At 46.1% G+C, this 17,411-nt stretch overlaps 1 protein-coding gene across 1 annotated transcript in view; it reads left to right on the top strand.

Annotated features, from left to right (window-relative positions):
- The window catches only part of LOC140184969 (uncharacterized), a 351,453-nt gene that overhangs the window by 99,879 nt on the left and 234,163 nt on the right, over window positions 1-17,411 (top strand). The gene's annotated exons all lie outside the window — the stretch shown is intronic.

A 17,411-nucleotide genomic window follows, 5' to 3' on the forward strand; every position in this document is an offset into this window, starting at 1 on the left:
AGTCCACCATGGTACAGCCTTTCTCATATTAATTCTGTTTGTAATGGGAAGTCATTCCCATTAGTTTGCTGAATAAAGTGACAAAACCTTTCATTGCAACAATACGCAACTTCCTCAACATTCTGTAGCAGTTCCAGAATTACTATGAACATTAAATCTCGTGCCTTTCTATTTTTCGAAGCTCCGTATACCTCTCCAGGAGACTCTCAAAAGATCCTATGTCATAGTCCGGTCCGTGAAGTCCGTGTTCGGTTTCACGGTGCGGTCCATGGTTCCTTGTTCCGGGGTTTCTGGTTTTCCGCAGTTTCTGTTATGGGCACACGTTTCTTGTTTTGGGTTGAGACACAAATACCTCTGCAAACCAGGGATTCCCTGCTGGACTGTCCTGTTCCCCTCCCCGTCTTTGCCCCCCTCGCCCGACTCTCTGCCTGGATACCTCGCCTGACTCTCTGCCTGCTCACCTAGCCTGCATACCCCGCCTATATACCCCGCCAGTATCGCTGAAGTCTTACCGCCAGAGCAAGACCTTGTTAGGTCAAAATAAGGAACTGTTTTTCGTTGTGTGAAATTCTTTCTCTGTGTCCACGCCTTCGCTAGGTAGATCCGGCCGTTTGCCGCTACCTAGTGTTGGGATCTGTCTCTGTGTCCACGCTTCGCTAGGTGGGTCCGGCCGTTTGCCGCCACCTTGTGTTATGAGTCCCGGCCCTACGTCATGTTGCCAAGGAGGGGTCCCGGCTCTGTGTTATGTGTGTGAGTCCCGGCCCTACGTTCTGTTCCCAACGAGGGGTCCTGGCTGTGTGTTATGCGTGTGAGTCCCGGCCCTACGTCCTGTTCCCAAGGAGGGGTCCCGGCACTGTGTTCGGAGCTCCTGTCTCTTCTACTCCAAGTCTCCGTGCTCCTGAAGTACCTCGTCCAGTCCGTGCCTAGTCCAGTCGTGTCAGAGTTCTGTCCATGTGCCTTTTCCTGTCCTTGCGTATCGTCCTACCCAGGAGTTCCTCACCCAAGCCGTGTCCAGTCTTGCAGCCTCAAGACCCAAGACCCCAGCCTGCAGGCTCAAGACCCAAAACCCCAGCCTGCAGCCCTCAAGTCCAAGACCCCAAATCCAAGACCACAGCCGGCAGCCAATCTCAAGATCCAAGTCCCCAGCCGGCAGCCAAGCTCAAGATCCAAAACCCCAGCCGGCAGCCAACCTCAAGACCAAGACCCCAGCCTGTCTCCAAGTTCAAGATCCAAGACCCCAGCCTGTCTCCAAGATCCAAGACCCCAGCATGTCTCCAAGCTCGATCCGAGACTCCAGTCTGTCTCCAAGATCCAAGACCCCAGCATGTCTCCAAGCTCGATCCCAGACCCCAGCATGTCTCCAGGCTCGATCCGAGACCTCAGCCTGTCTCCACGTTCAAGATCCAAGACCCCAGCATGTCTCCAAGCTCGATCCAAGACCCCAGCATATCTCCAAGCTCAAGTTCCGAAACCTTAGCCTGTCTTCAAGCCTCAAGACCAAGACCCCAAGCCTGTCTCCAAGCCTTAAGCCTCAAGGCCCCAGCCTCCAGTCCTGCAGTCATGTCATGTCCATGCCTGGTTCTGCGGCCCGAGTTCGAGGCAAGACCCCGGTTCTGGGTCCTTGTCCAGTCTCCGGCTCAGGGTCCAAGCCCTAGTCTGCGTTCTTGTCCCTGCTCCTTGTCTGCATCCTGTCACGTCCCTGCTCTAGTAAAGTCCTGTTCATTGTACTTCAGTGTCTGTGTTTTGCATTTGGGTCCGTTCCCAACGCCTCTTTGTGACATTTTATTATATCCGCCTCCACCACTATTGTCGGCAGTCCCTTCCATGCACTCAGTCCTTGTGCAGGCTACTCTAAGAGTTAACCGCCAGGTCGAGTCAGTGGTGAAGAAGGCCAATGCAATGTTGACATTCATTTCCAGAGGTATAGAATATAAGAGCAGGGATGTGATGTTGAGGCTCTATAAGGCAGTTGTGAGACCACACTTGGAGTACTGTGTGCAGTTTTGGGCTTTTTTTTTTGAAACAATACACTGATATTGGAGAGTGTTCAGAGAGGATTCAGGAGAATGGCAGCCCTAATGTGAAGAAGAGTAGGTAATGACAGTGATCGAGCCGAGACTTACACACTATATAGAGCACTGTGCAAAAGTCTTAGGCACATATTCGTAGCTGAGGTGCCTAAGACATTTTCAGATTTTCATCGTAATTGTTTTCGATCTTGTATCCTAGGAGTACAGTGTAAAGATCTGGTCACCAATCTACTGAAATGATATCAATAATCTTGAAAGGTTACATTTGTAATGATGTTCTTAGGACTTATGAGCCTGAATTAGAGGCAAATAGTTTTAGTCTCACTCAAACAGAGGAGGCTCCCCCTCATGTTGGCTGGGACTAGAACAAGGGGTCATAGTTTAAGGGTGAAAGCTGAAATGTTCCAAGGGACATTGAAAGAGAAATTCTTCACTCAGAAGGTAGTGTGAGTGTGGAATAAGATCCCGTGAAGTGGTGAATGCAGGTTCAATAGCAACATTTAGGAGAATCTTGGGTAGTTACAGGGAACGAACGTTTATTGGATACCATGGTCCGGGTGCAGGTCGATGCAGACTACGTCTGACAACAGGTCGCCACAGTATGGAAGAGCCAGTGGGTCCATTCCGCTTGAATAGAAATAATAAAATAACCGTTTTCCGGTACCTTGCCTGTGGCTAGTCAAGTCCCAAGTAATCACATCATTTACCTCTCTCAATAATCTGCAGTATATCCCGCAGGGCTCTGGAGAAATGTCCACCTTACTGTTCTTTAAGAACAGAAACACTGGTTACTTAGTTGTTCCGTAGTTAAACACATTTAAAACACAATTTGAATAGGAAAGGTTTTCTCATAAATCCTTACAGCAGGGAAATGCCCTTGAGCCGCCATGCCCTTGTGAGTGAGATGTACAATGACAAACGCAGGAAGATGGGGCCATTTTGATGGGGACCATGTCGGCATGAATGGGGTGAGCCGAAGGGCCAGCGTTAATGTCGTGTCCCAAACGTTACCTCTATTCCTATCAATCGATGCTGCCTGACCTGTTGAGTTACTTGCACTGCTGCATTCAATTCTTGTTAACATCTTTTGTGCTGGAATATTGAAAAGGAATTCAGCAGGATTGTTGGGGTTTTGCGTCATGTGACGATATTGTTCAGTTTTCATCTACATACAAGTCAAGGGATCCAAATTCATAACTCCCTCAAAGTGGCTGCACGGAGCGATAGGTTGGCGAATGCGGCCTAGCATCTGCTTACCTCCGGTAGTCGAGGTGAAGAGTTCCGGTGTCAGGTAGCTACGTTGCATATTTATAAATGTCTAGTTTACCTCTAGCTGCAGTATTGCATTCTATAATAGGGAAAATGTGGAGGTGTTGGAAGGTGAGTAAAAGTGGTTTACCAGGAAGCCGCCTGGATAAGGCAAGACTGGACAATTTATGGATATTTCTTCCTGAGCACCAGAGGCTGAGGGAGGCCTGACAGAAATTAATGGTAATATGATATGACACGATATTTCCTCGGACCTTGAGAGAGACTAGTGTAGAAATTGCAGGGGCCCTGGCAGAAATATTTAGCCACGGATATGGTGCCAGAGGACTGGAGGGCAGCTCAGGTCGTTCCGTTGTTTAAAAAAGGCTCCCAAAGTAAACCAGTTAATTACAGGCCGCTGAGCCTGACATCAGTAGTAGGTAAACTATTGGAAGGTGTTCTGAGAGATCGGATATACAAGTATTTGGACAGCCAAGGGCTGATTAAGGATAGTCAGCATGGTAGTGCGTGGTAGATCGTGTTTAATGAATCTTGCAGAGTTCTTCGAGGAGGTTACCAAGAAAGTAGACAAAGGAAATACTGTGGATGATGTTCACATGGACTTTACTAAGGCCTTTGACAAGGTCCCACATGGGAGGTTAGTTCAGAAGGTTCAGACACTAGGTATCGTTGGAGAGATTGTAAACTGGATTCGAAATTGGCTGTGTGGGAGAAGACAGAAAGTGATAGTGGATGATTGCTTATCAGACTGGAGGTTTCTGACTATTGGGGTGCCTAAAGTATCTGTGCTAGGACCATTGGTGTTTCTTGTGTATATCAGTGATCTGGATAATAATGTGATAAATTGGATCAGCAAGTTTGCTGATGACACTAAGATTGGAGACGTTGTGGACAGCGAGGAAGGCTTCCAATGCTGGAAGAGGAATCTGGACCGGAAAAATGTGCCAAAAATGGCAGATGGAATGTAATGCAAACAAGTTGAGGTGCTGCATTTTGGAAGGACAAATCAAGGTAGGACATACACAGTAAATGGTAGGGCACCGAGGTTGCGGTGGAACAAAGGGATATGGGAGTTCAGATACATAATTCCCTGAAAGTGGCGTCACAGGTAGACACGGTTGTAAATAAAGCTTTTGGCATCCTTGCATTCACAAATCAAAGTATTGAGTACAGGCGTTGGGATGTTATGGGGAAGTTGCATAAGACATTGGTGAGGCCAAATTTGTAGCATTGCGCACAGTTCTGGTCACCTAACTACAGGAAGGACATCGGTAAGACTGAAGGAGTGCAGAGAAGATTCACTACGATGTCGCCGGGTCTTCAGGAGTTGAGTTACAGAGAAAGATTGAACAGGATAGGACTTTTCTCCTTGGAGATTAGAAGAATGACGGGAGAATTAATAGAGGTTTACAAAATTATGAGGGATATGGACAGAGTAAATGGGAATAAGCTCTTTTCACTTAGATGAGGAGAGATGAATACGAGAGGACATGGCTTTAGGGTGAAAGGGGAAAGGTTTAGGGGGAATATTGGGGGGAACTTCTTCACTCAGAGAGTGGTGGGAGTGTGAAACGAGCTGCCATCTGACGTGGTAAAAGCGGGCTCACTCTTACGTTTTATGAATAAATTGTATGAGTACATGAATGGGAGTGGTCTGGAAGGTTATTGACTGGATGCAGGTCATTGGGACTAGCGGAATAATGTTTTAGACTAGATTGGCCGAATGGCCTGTTTTCTATGCTGTGGTGTTCTAGAGTTCTATGGTTTTATGAGAGTCACAGACAGAGTGGACAGCCAGTGTTTTTTCCCTGAGGTTGCAACGTATGAAAACAGAGGCAATGTATTTCATGTGAAAGAGGGAACACTGCCTCTTTTGATTCTTTTTTTCGGCAGAATTTATTTTGTGATTTAGTGGAATTTTGTATCTTTTCCCCACATTCCTGCGGTAAAAAAACTAACAACTTACATCAGACAGTGATGTTAATCCTGACGCAGAATGTTTAAATGTGTGGGGAGTGGAGCGATGCGCACCTGGTGATGCAGAAGGGATTGGTTTAGAAAGGCACGAAGTTACCAGTTCAATTAGTTCAGAACTGCACAGTGAGCAGAGGCGCCTTTACCCCTGCTGTTCTGATCTATGATCGTGAGACCACACCTGGAGAACTGTGTTTAACTTTGGACAGCCGCCTCAGGAAGGACGTGATTAACCTACAAAGGTGCAGTGAGGATTCACGAATTTTCTTGCCGGGACTGGAGGACTTAGGTCAGAAAGGGCCTCGATCGTGACTCTGGAATGATCACGATACTAACGGTGACGCCACATTGATTCTCCCCTCTGCCACCAAAGGCCCCACTGTCACGAAACAATTGTAGGCTAAAGTAAAGGGTAAAAAAAACACACACAATGAACACCTATTTTGATGGAGAACTACAACTCCCATAAGGCACTGCACAGCATGGCCGCAAGAGTTAATGAACTACAACTCACGGCATGCACCGCACTCAATCGGAGGCACCTGAAGGACGGAGTGGCCATCTAGAAGTTGTAGTCTAATGTTCTCGGCTCCTCAGCCACTCTCTGTTTCAACACTATGACAACGTAGAGAGGGACTGATTATGTGGCAGAGGTAGCTCTGACCCACCTCCGTCCTCTGCTGTCAATGGCTGATGTGCCTGTCGGTCAAATGTGAATTTAAACGATGATTAGTTAATCTGAACGTCAGTCATGGAGAAAGGGAAACGTGAAAATTCTATTTACGTTGCTTTCTGAAAACAGAGGCAGCTGAAGTTCCACAGGGTAAAGTACTATTGGGCGGGTCCTATGCAGAGGCCTTGCAAAAGTTAAACTGAATGTTTATAAAGTGGTACCAGACATAGAACAGTCTGTGACGTCAGAGGGTATATGTTGTCATCAGAGTTCAATCCCGAAAGATACTTCACTGATGGATAAATTTGTGATTTTTATAACGGACGTGGTGAATTGTACTGCTCGGACATCTAGTCGTAATGATGAAACTCAAATTATTGTGAAAGCAGAGCAAAAGTTCTTCTTTGTAGTGCAGGATTATTTTGTCATTAGGTGTGATAAGTTAGTTGGCAGTGATGTTGCCATTTTTAGAAAGGGACGTGGAATCCAGTTGTGAATTGAATGAAATATATGTCACAGCTGTAGCAGAAATATTTGATTCAACAGGAATGAAAGTGGTTTAATGTTTATGTGATGAGCGTCTGCCAGGGCTGAATGCTGAGAGGATGATGTGGACTTTTGTAATGAAACGTTCTGTCACATTATTCATCAAACAGCGTTGAAAGTGATTGCTGTGAAAAAGAGCATTTATAGGAGAAAGGATGTAGCATGGTGGACTGAGAAGTATGCAGAGGCATTTGGGGAGGAAAATAAGTTGTTTAGGAAAGTTAAGAAGTATCAGTCTTCTGATAAGAAGCATATCGGGTAAAAAGAAATCAAATGCAGGCTTAATTATAATCTTTGGGGGTTGATAGCTTTCATTTAAAATCTTTCAATGGGAGTGAATTTAATTTAATTCACGGTACTGTGTTTAATTAAGTATAATCTATAGGGTTTTACGGGTTAATAGATCGTTAGATAGAAGAGGCAGTGAGGGTATTAATTCCCAATTGTCTGCAACACACTCCGTTCCAGATGGCAGCGAAATTTGCCTCAAAGTTGGAGTTTCGACCGTCATTTACCCAAACACCGCCTTTTTTCACGTTAGCCAATCATTGAAGGGGACTGCAGAGAATGGTGTGATTGACATTGGAACAGCAAACCAGCATCAGACGTCTTGTGTGAACAGACTGTGAGGCTACTGGGCGGGAATATAAATTCAGGGACAAATCAACAGACCAATCGGTGGCCCGCAATCCGGAGTTGTTCTTTGATTGACATCGGGCGGGTCCAATGATTTACTGAGACTCCAAAAATTTGCTTGCCCACCCCGACCACACACACTATGCTAATGTTTCGGAGCTGTCCGTCGTTGGGGCAATCAGCCCGGGAACAACAGTTGGGAGATCAGGCGGTGAATGTGAGGAGCTGGCGTCTGGACTGGAGAAATTGCCGCCGCTTTCGGCTTGTGCTCAGGACGCGGCTTTATTAATGAACTGAAGCACCGAGGTGACCGGATATTTCAGCGCTCTGATTATCTGCTCCCTGAATTTCGACTGAGTCACCGCGTAAATAAATGTGTTCGTGCAGCAGCTGAAATCACTCAGCAAAACACCGACGTAGTAAAAGATCCATTCAGAATCATTGAAATCGTATCCTGAGAGCTGATAATATATGACATTTACAACGTATGTCATCCACAGAAGGATGAAGCTGCCGGAGAGGGTGAAGAGTAAAACCACAGACCTCCTCCTGCTCTCCATCTCCGGATCATTGCCGTTCTCCCCCTTGCTCTGACCCTTCAGCCCCTTACGGACCCGACTGGCCACTATAATGTGCCTGACGGTGAGAGCGTTGAGCAGCAGGATCCCAGCGAAAGGGAGGGACGGAGTTAAAACCGTGTGGAGCCAGTCATATCCTACCCACCCGAGGTCAGTGAGATAATTGTTCACAGGTTTACAGAACCACGGGACATCGTTGATAATCACCCAGGGCTCCTGTGTGAAGTATCGGGGAATATTTTTCAGACAGAACAGTACGCCGGTTGTTGTCAGAACCACAGCCGCAGTTTTCCCGGTGCAATATTTTGTTTTCAGCTTCTGGCAGCAAATGGCAACAAACCGATCAAAGGTGAAAGTGACGGTGAACCAGACAGAATAGTCTGTGGCTGTGAACGTCAGTACATCGGTAACACTGCACACAGGGGTGATGTCCAGGAAATTCCTCGGGAAGTAAGAAGTTCTGATTCGATATAAAATTACATTGGTGACAACGGCCAGTAAGTCAGCCCCTGCCATAGCCACCAGGTAGCGAGTAGTGCAGACAGAGAGGCCGCACTTTCCCCGGGACAGGATCACAATCGCCGCTAAATTCACTGGAGGGAGGGAGGGAGGGGGAGAGATGGAGGGAGAGAGAGGGGGGAGAGATAGATAGATAGATAGAGACAGAGAGAGAGGGGTGAGAGAGAGAGAGAGAGAGAGAGAGAGACAGAGAGGGAGAGAGAGAGAGGGGGAGAGAAAGAAGAGAGAGAGAGAGAGAGAAGAGAAAGAGAGAGAGAGAAAGAGACAGAGAGAGAGAGAAAGGAAGAGAGGGAGAGAGAGAGAGAGAGGCAGAAAGAGAGAAAGGAAGAGAGAGAGAGGGAGAGAGTGAGAGAGAGGCAGAAAGAGAGAGAGAGGGAGAGAGAGGGAGAGAACATACACTGGGCGTTACTGAACACATTCTCCGGGAATTAACACGATGTCGGGTTTCAGCTAAAGATCAGGAGTGCTGGAGTCTATGAACGGCTGCTAATGTAAATCAGACACTGGTCACACTGTCTCTGACCTGCTTTCCTCGGTGTGGGGATAAGACGATGCGTGTGCAATCCTAGGCGATAAAAACGAGCTGTATGAACAACAACGATCATTCCGATTCCGGTCGTTAATGGGGACAGTTTGACTGATTTACCCCTGATTGGCCAGGCCTATGGAAACTCGGCATCTGATGCGGCCACGAATGCATACAAGAGCAGCGCACATCAAATACTGGAGGGACTCAGCTGGTGAAGCTGCATCCGTGGAATTTTACAAACCGTCCTTTCGGGCCGAGATCCTTATTGAGCACGAAGCAGTGCACGGATTTATATAACAATATAACAATTACAGCACGGAAACAGGCCATCCCGGCCCTTCTAGTCCATGCCGAACTCTTACTCTCACCTAGTCCCACAGACCTGCACTCAACCCAAAACCCTCCATTCATTTCCTGTCCATATATCTATCCAATTTAACTTTAAATAACAACATCGAACCTGCCTCAACCACTTCTACTGGAAGCTTGTTCCACACAGCTGCCACTCTCTGAGTAAAGAAGTTTTTCCTCATGTTACCGCTGAAGGTTTGGCCTTTAACTCTGAACTCATGTCCTCTTGTTTGAATCTCCCCCATTCTCAATGGAAAAAGCTTATCCACGTCAACTCTATCTATCTCCCTCAAAATTTTAAATACCTCTATCCAGTCCCCCCTCAACCTTCCACGATCCAAAGAATAAAGACTCAACTTGTCCAACCTTTCTCTGTAACTTCGGTGATGAAACCCATGTAACATAAAAGTAAATCTTATTTGTACTCTCTGAATTTTGTTGACATCTTTCCTATAATTCGGTGACCAGAACTGTACACAGTTCTCCAAATCTGGCCTGACCAATGCGTTGTACAGTTTCAACTCCTGTACTCAATGCTCTGTTTTATAAAGGCCAGCATACCAGAAGCTTTCTTCACCGCCCTATCCACATGAGATTCCACCTTCAGGAAACTATGCAGCATTATTCCTAGATACCTCTGTTCTACTGCATTCTTCAATGCCCTACCATTTACCATGTATGCCTATTTTGATTAGTCCTACCAAAATGTAGCACCTCACATTTACCAGCATTAAACTCCATCTGCTATCTTTCAGCCCACTCTTCTAACTGGCCTAAATCTCTCTGCATGCTTTGAAAACCTACTTCATTATGCAGAACTCCACCTATCTTAGTATCTTCTGCATACTTACTCATCCAATTTACCACCCCATCATCCAGATCATTAATGTATATGGCAAACAGCATTGGACCCTGTACAGATCCCTGAGACACATCACTAGTCACCGGCCTCCAATCTGACAAACAGTAATCGAACACACTCTCTGGTGTCTCCCATCCAGCCACTGCTGAATCCATTTTACTCCTTCAATATTAATACCTAACGATTGAACCTTCCTAACTAACCTTCCGTGTGGAACCTTGTCAAAGACCTTACTGAAATGCATATAGACAACTTCCACCGCTTTACCCTCGTCAACTTACGACGGGTCTCAGAGGGAAAACAGGAACAACGTAGCAACCTGAGGCTGAGTGGCTCCGTTAATGGATTAATTCTACAGATCAGTTCAATAACACACGTTGGCAGATTGGTTCAGCTGAACTGACCCAATTTTTGACCAACAGGCAGTGGGATCCGATTGTGAGAGTCTCCACAGGCAGACGTGAAACAAGGACCATGGATTCCCTCTGATCACTAACTCAGAAACAGAGAACTTTACAATGTAAACCCCACCCAGTCAACTTTTCCTGGAAAGCTGCCTGTCCCCAGTACTGGGACAGACCTGGACAAAGTCCAATTAAAACGCGTGCAGTCACACCTTCGCGGAGAGCTGCATCCCTGACATTCAACAAGCCGTCGTTTCGGACCGAGACCCTCCGTCAGGACGAAACGATGCCCCGATTTACGACGCGTCTCAGAGGGAAAGCAGAAACAAGTTAGTAACCTAAGGCTGAGTTGTTCCTTTGATGGATTAAATCTACAGCGCAGTCAATTCGATAATACACAGCAAAAGATCCGCGGGCACTGGTGCAGGTGATCAGACCCAGATTATTGACCAACAGTCAGTAGGATCCGACTGAGAAACTTCAGAGGAAGACATAAAACCACAGGACCTGGGGTTCTGTCTGATCAATAACTCAGAAACGGTGAACTTCGCAATGTAAACCCCTCCCAGTCACACCTTCCCAGAGAGATGCCTCTCCCCAACGCCGGGAAAAATCACGACAACTTCTCATGAAAACCTCCCAGTCACACCTTCCTGGAGAGCCGCCTGCCCCCACCACTGGGATAACTCTGGACAAATTCCCATCACACACTCCCAATCACACCTTCCCGCAGAGCCGCCTGCCACCACCACTGGGACAACTCTGGACAAATTCCCATCAACACCCTCCCAGTCACACCTTCCCAGAGAGATGCCTCGCCCCAACGCCGGGAAAAATCACGACAACTTCCCATTAAAACCTGCCAGTCTCACCTTCCCGGAGAGCCGCCTGCCCCCACCACTGGGATAACTCTCGACAAATTCCCATCAACACACTCCCAATCACACCTTCCCGGAGAGCCGCCTGCCGCCACCACTGGGACAACTCTGGACAAATTCCCATCAACACCCCTCCCAGTCACACCTTCCCGGAGAGCCGCCTGCCCCCACCACTAGGATAACTCTGGACAAATTCCCATTAAAACCTGGCAGTCTCACCTTCCCGAAGAGCCGCCTGCCCCCACCATTGGGACAACTCTGTAGAGAGTCCCATTTACTCCCTCCCAGTCACAGCCTCCCGGAAAGCTGCTCGTACACAGCATTGGAGCAACGCAGGGCAAGGTCTCATTCACGGCAATAACAACATTAGAGTCAATCTCATGAGTTAAGGGAGAGACAGAAGTTTAGTTCCGCTTGTTATTAACTATGAAAAGATCAGAGTGTTGAACTGACAGGATCGATATCTCTGACAGATATTTTTTTCTTAATGATCATCAAGATAGAAGCTTGTCAAATGATCATAAATAGCTTAGCACCGGTTACCACACAGAAATAGCAAAAATATTAATTCTTCTGCTCACTCACCGGGAACTCCAATGACGGCAATCAACAAGTACAATATTTTCTCCACACCTTTGTACCTATGCAACATTGCAGACATTTCTCTGTCCAGCGATTTGTCCCTCTGTGCTCCAGGCGATCTGTCGGAATGAAATGTTGAGGCAGCACCTGCCTGGGGTTTTAATACCATTTAGCGGCTCCACGGGGACTGACATCAACAGATTTTAAAATAAAGGTTTTTAAATTATTCACAAACCGATTACATCAGACAGGTGTAATCCCCGCGGTGTCAGATTGTGATGAAATTAATGATTTAATATTTAGAACATTCGTGGGAGATAGCTTTTCTGAAAAATGTTGACTGAACCTTCCGAGCTGTTTCATCAAATACATGTGCTTCCATTGTAAATATGTACTTCAAAGGAACTATTTGTCGGACACAGAATATTGAAGTAAATTTTGTCATTGTAACTTGTGAAATTGTATTGAATCACCTACTGTTATCATTCTCCTCAATAGTAGAAACTCTTGATGTAGTTTGTGTTTGCGACTCTACCGAGAAGGACCAAAAAAATGTCAGTTTCTGATGATAAATAATCACTTCCATATCCAAGAACCCCAAAAGACCTCTCAGTAACTCAGTCACAGGCAGAATATTTGTGAACTTGTCCAGGTCCATTTCTCATTCCAACGAATGGCCATCAAATTCAGTGGTCTAGTGAGGGTGGTTAGTATGTTCTAACATATCATCCCTTATGTGTCAAAGAACACGGAGAAGAGCGAGACAGACGGTGAAGAAATTATAGTTGTCTGTCTCTGCCTGTGTGTCTGCGGGTTTGTCTGTCTGTGTGTGTTCGTGTGTGACAGTACGTTTTCCTGTCCGTTCGTGGGTAGACCCACTGACTCTGCCTGACCGTGCCTGACTGAACATTTGTCCGTATACCTCGAATTTTGTCTGTCCCCCCTGGTTCAGTCCCTTCCAATCTCTATCCGCAAACTTCACATGCTCTGAAACTCTCATTTCAAACAGTTCACAAGATGGCTGCCTGAACCATAGAAAATTAAGAACAGAGGTAAAAATGGAAATTGCATGTATTATTAAAGTATGTACAAATGGAACAATCTTGAGATTCGCCACATCTCCATACCCTGAGAACCCTGAAACACATACACAACTCAAATTCATCAGCCTGCTCCAAAACTACCGATTCCGCAAAATCCTTGTGCACCCTCAAATCGGCAGACTTTGGCAAAGCTCTGTACACACCCAAATCCACACGCATATGCAAATACATGTGCGCACCCAACTCAGAATGTGCCCCACATCTTCTGACACCCCCAAATCCGCCTGTTCCGCAATATGCGCTGGCTAACAGCCACTTCTGTGCACATCACCAAATCTCTGTGCACCCAATGTTCCCTAAAGCACCCCTAAATCAGCGCATATTCTCAAACCCGTCTGCATTCCCATATCCGTGAGAAACCCAAACCCACTGGACCTCCCAAATACACATTAAATAATCCCAGAGAAATATCATTTCAAACAGTTCACAAAATGGCAATTGCTATGTATTAAAAAAAACAAGGATCGAGGTCAAATATCATATTGCATTTATTATTAAAGTCTGTATAAACAGAACAATCTTGCGATTGGGCACACCTACAAATCCATCGGCTTCCCCGAGTCACTGTTTACCTCCGAATCTGCAAGCACATTCAACTCTGCACATATCTGTAAATCAGTGTTCACTCAGGGATCTGTGCTCACCGACAAGCCCGCATTCAGCCCTCAAATCAGTATGCACCCCCAAGAAACGGACACACTATATCCCAGGGTACTCACACATTTGCTGACATGCCCGTTAATCTGCGTACATCTGCAAATCGGCATGCGCAGCCAAACCGGTAAGCACCCCCAAATTCACCGACAAAGCCGGAATTCTGTGCACATTCCCAAGTCCGTGCACAACCCATATCTGTGCATACACCTACTCAGTAAATTATTCCAGAGCAGGAATCATTTCAAACACTTCACAAAAGAGCGGGATCCACCTTTAAATGTCCAAACAGATGTCCAAATGTGTATTCACCCGCATATTCCCTCAAATTAGCGCACTTCTACAAATCGGTATGCGTCGCGAAAGCTGTGTGCACCAGAATTCCGCGCACACGTTAACCACCAGCCACATGCACGTCTGACTATCACAGAGGAGGAATCATTTCAAGTAGTCCCACCTTTATAATTTAAGATGTATTTATTACTAAAGTATCTATAAATGAAACAACTTTTAGATTCGCCATACATCCAGACCCAGAGAACCCTGAAATACGTACACACCCCAAACCCACGAACTACCAAAATTGTCTGTGCAACCCCAAATCCGTTGACATCCCCAAACTTGTGCACCTCCCCAAACCCATCTTCACCCCCGTTTCAATGGGTGCCCCCAAATCTACCGACGCCTCCATATTCACTGACAAATCCCCATTTCTGCACACAGCAGCAATTCCCTGTGCACGTCCATATTCGCCAAAACCCCCTTAAATCAGCGCACTCTTCAAATCTGCCTACACCCCGAAATGTTTGTGCACTCCGAACCTGCCGGCACACTCACATGCACATTAGATTATCTCAGAGCAAGAATCATTTCGCGCAGTTCACAAGATATCTGCCTCCACGCCAAAAAATAGTAAGAACCGAGGCCAAGGTCCAAGTTGCATTTAATATTAAAGTCTGTATCAATGAAACAACGTTGAGATTCGGCACATCTCCAAATCCACCGGGATTCCCAAATCTGAGCGTATCTGCAAATCTGTGTGCACTGTGTGGGGTTCCTGGAGTGCCCCTATTAACTGTTTGAAGAGAGAGAGAGAGTTATTTATCACCAATGATTGTTTTGAAGAGAGAGAGAGAGAGAAGAAGATTAACGGTTGGACTGCCACGTTAGGACACGGGAGGTAACGTTGGATTTCTACTTTGGAGATCGCACCGAGCAGCTGGAAAGTTGCTATGGTGACCGACAGCACATTATTGATGTGACTTTCAAGGACTTGTTGCCTGCTTGCATTTCTTCACAGACAAAGGAAGGGGGGACTCTTTGAATTACAGGTGATGCTCAGCACGGTGAGATAAATAGGAGGTCAGATGATATAGATCTCAGACACATGATCTGGACACTGAATGAGCATTGCTGTGCCCGCAGAGAAAGTGGGTTTTGGAGGATCGATCAGGCGAATCGACCTAATTGCTCTTCCAGTGAAGGAGAAGGGGTTGACTGGTGGGGAGTTGTCTATGTGTCCACCCTTGCCGAGGTGACAGCTCCACCACAGAAAACCGGTTCCCCCTTTGTTACAGTCACAGTCGGTGACTTGTGAAGGATTTCGGCGGACGACGAGAAGATCGACGGCATCAGCTCACCTGAAGATTCAACTCTCCCCCTCCCTCCCCCTCTCTCTCTCTCTCTCTCTCTCCCCTCCCCCACCCCACGCTACTGAACTAAATACCATGAACTGAACTGAACTTTACTCATCATCGTTAGACTGTAACTTTTTACCCCTAGACATAAAGAAGCTTGGTTTTTCATACATATATTTCCACACTTTCTGATTGATGTACTTAATATATATATAATTGCTAACCTGTTTGTATTATGCACATTTATATTACTGTGTTGCGTAGTTATTAATAAATATTATTAGTTTATAGCAATCCTAGACTCCAAAGTGTTTTCCATCTTTTCTGGTTCTTTATTCCCGTCACGGGGTTCGTCACAGCATCCGCAGATCTGTGGGCACTCCAAAACCCGCTTGCAATCCCTAACTCAGTGGTCTCCTCGAAATCCATGCACACCCCCAACACTGCCGACACCCCCAAATCCACCAACGTTCCCAGATCCCTGCGCACCGCAAACCTGCTGACAACTCCACATACACATTAGATTATCCTAGAACAAGAATCATCTGAAACAATTCACAAAGTAGATTTTCCACCTTAAATCAAATAGCAAGTTCAAGGTTCAAAATACATCAGTTATTAAAATATCTGTGAATGAAACAACCTTGAGATTCATCACACCCACAGTTCCACGGACACCCCAAATCCGTGTGCATCCCCAAGCTCGCGGACACATTCAAACTTGTGTGCAACCCCAAATCATTGTGCACTCCCAAATCCCTGTGCACCCTCCCAACGTTCATGCATCCTCAAATCAGTGTGCACCCCCATATTTACTGAGACACTCTGAAATCTGCGCACATCCGCACATCAATTTGCACCCCAAACCCGCTGACATCCCCACATGCACATCGGTTTATTCCAGAGCAAAAATCATTTCAAACAGTTCAGAAGATAGCTGCCCCATCTTAAAACGTTCAAAGTTCAAAATGTATTAATTATTAAAGTATATCTGAATGTTTGCATCTCTGTGTGTTTATATGTGTCCACCTATGTGTCTGTCCGTCTTGTTGTGTGTCTGTGTGTGTTTGGGTCAGAGGCCAGCTGGAGGACAGCGCCCGGTCTTTGTCGTGACGGCTTGACGACTGGGAACACGTGGCTAGTGTGGAAGAATCCCTTCAGGACACCAGAGAGACGTGTGTACACTGGCTCAGGGAACTATACAGCACTGCATTGTTTGTAACGAATACAACAATATCGTAGGCTTACTTCTGAAGAGCGGAGAGCTCGGACAGTCTCTGCTAAATACATTTGGGGAGGATGAAGAAGGCATGAAAGAGTGAACCCATGAGGAGAGTTTGATGGCTCTGGGCCTGTGCTGCTCAGTTTAGAAAAATAAGGGAGACATTATATTCAAAGCTATCGAATATGGAAAGCACACAGAGCAAAGTGGGGACCTGGGAAGGCAAATGTGATACTGCAGGTGTGTGTGTGTGTGTGTGTGTGTGTGTGTGTGTGTGTGTGTGTGTGTATTTGGGAATCTATGTGTGTATGTTACTCTGTATCTGTGTATGTATTTTGGTCTCTGTCTCTATATATTTGTCTGCCTATGTGTGTAAGTGCGTGTGAATGGGTTTTGTTACTTTTGTCTCTGCCTGCTCTTGCCCGATCTGACGTGTCCGTGTACCTCAAATTCATTTTATCACCTTTTGTTCAGTCCCTTCACATCTCCCTCCATGAACTTCACATGCTCTCGAACTGCTGGACAACTTTAAAATCCCTGCCCTGATCGCCTTATTTTGATCAAGGATGCCCAGCACCTATACACTTCTATACCCCACCAAAACATTTTAAATCATCCTACTTCCTTCACAGACAACAGAGCCAACCAGTTCCCTCATCTACAAATTATTTGGCGTGACAGAGCACTATAAAAATGAATCTGACCGTTTTCCGCTATCTAGTCCGTACCAAATTGTTATTTTCCCGAGTTTCATGACATCACCTCGAAAATGGCCCTCAATACCCATCCCATCTGTGTCGGTATCCAAACCTCTCTTCCATGCTATCAAAACCACATCCTCCACTTCCGCTGGCACTTTTCTTCTTTCACTCTTGAACAGAGAACTCTGGTCCCAGCCTCACCCAACCTCAGTGGAAAAATCTTGCCTGCATTTACCTTGTCTATATCAGTCATAATTTGTATA

The sequence above is a fragment of the Mobula birostris genome, chromosome 20 (genome assembly GCF_030028105.1).
Source record: "Mobula birostris isolate sMobBir1 chromosome 20, sMobBir1.hap1, whole genome shotgun sequence".
In the NCBI taxonomy this organism is placed as follows: domain Eukaryota; kingdom Metazoa; phylum Chordata; class Chondrichthyes; order Myliobatiformes; family Myliobatidae; genus Mobula; species Mobula birostris.